Consider the following 1,396-nt stretch of genomic DNA (forward strand, 5'->3'; position numbering starts at 1 on the left):
CACACAATCCAGTATTATGCGGCCACCTATCACAGCTCAGAGTTTTGAGCTCAAGCTAGGCTTCATCAAGATGTTACAGCAGTCGGCACAGTTTAATGGTTTGGCCAATGAGGATCCAAACAATCACATTGAGAACTACTTGGAAGTGTGTGACATGCTTAAGATTAATAGTGTCACAGATGATGCTATCAAGTTGAGGGCCTTCCCATTTTCCTTGAATGGGAAAGCAAAGCAATGGCTACATTCATTACCTAGAGCATCGATCACTACATTGGAGGAGATGGTAGAAGCTTTTCTTGCCCAATATTTCCCTCCTGGAAAATTCGTGAAGCTTAGGAATGAGATATCTTCTTTTGTGCAAACGGAATTGGAGTCTCTTTTTGAGACATGGGATATTTTCAAGGATTTCGTGTGGAAATGTCCTCAGCATGGGTTCCCCAAGTGGATAATCATCCAAACCTTCTACAATGGTTTGAATCCAAGTACAAAGTAATTACTTGATGCTACAACAGAAGGTACCTTAGGAAGTAAGACCTTCGAAGAAGCCCGATATCTTATTGAAGAAATGGATATGAACAATTATCAATGGAAAAACACGAGGACGGAAAAGAAGGTAGCGGACTTCGTTAGATTGATGCGATCCACATCATTAGTTGCCCAAGTTGAATCATTGAGCAAGTTAGACGCTCTAGCTTTCCCTAGAGTGGCGGCGGTGATGAGTTACTGCTGGGTGTGGGGAGGACATGCTCCATCGATTGCCCAAGTTCTATTGGTGGTAGCACTTCTGTGGAATAGATTGATTTTATAGGTAATGAAATAAGAGGTCAAGGGAATCCTTATAGCAACACCTACAATCCAGGGTGGAGCAGCCACCCAAACCTTTCTTGGATTAATCAAGGGCAATAGAAGGCTATGGCACCACCGGGTTTCCAACAACAACAACAAGCCCCAAACATGGAGAATAGAGTTTTAGGGTTGGAGAACCGGATGACAGATTTGGAGAAGGTTTTGACCAAGTTCATTCAATCGTCAGAAATGATTTCAATCAGTTGAAGCCACACTTCACAACCACACCCATATCATTGCACAACTTGGAGAATCAAGTGGGCCCAAATTACAAAAGCCACTTTCAGAAAGACCTCAAGTGAGTTTTCCTAGCAACACGGAGACCAGTCCAAGAGAACATGTGAAAGCGATCACTTTGTGAAATGGTCGTGAAGTTAAGAGTAGACTTCCTAGTAAGAAGACAAATATTGAGTCACCTGAGGTCATGGAGGTTGGGGAGAGAGCCAAAGAGAAGGAGCTGGCACCCCCATCTTACAAGCTAAGAATCCCTTAACCTTTGAGCTTGAAGAACGACCAAAATGATGAGCAATACAAGAAAATCTTGGGTCTA

At 42.9% G+C, this 1,396-nt stretch overlaps 1 non-coding gene across 1 annotated transcript; it reads right to left on the minus strand.

Moving 5' to 3' along the window:
• Positions 1-328: 328 nt before the first annotated feature.
• On the minus strand, positions 329-435 carry LOC120254412. The gene has a single exon (XR_005534608.1). It is a non-coding gene; the product is annotated as a small nucleolar RNA R71 (small nucleolar RNA).
• Positions 436-1,396: the final 961 nt, after the last annotated feature.

The sequence above is a fragment of the Dioscorea cayenensis genome, unplaced genomic scaffold, assembly GCF_009730915.1.
Source record: "Dioscorea cayenensis subsp. rotundata cultivar TDr96_F1 unplaced genomic scaffold, TDr96_F1_v2_PseudoChromosome.rev07_lg8_w22 25.fasta BLBR01000439.1, whole genome shotgun sequence".
Taxonomy (NCBI): domain Eukaryota; kingdom Viridiplantae; phylum Streptophyta; class Magnoliopsida; order Dioscoreales; family Dioscoreaceae; genus Dioscorea; species Dioscorea cayenensis.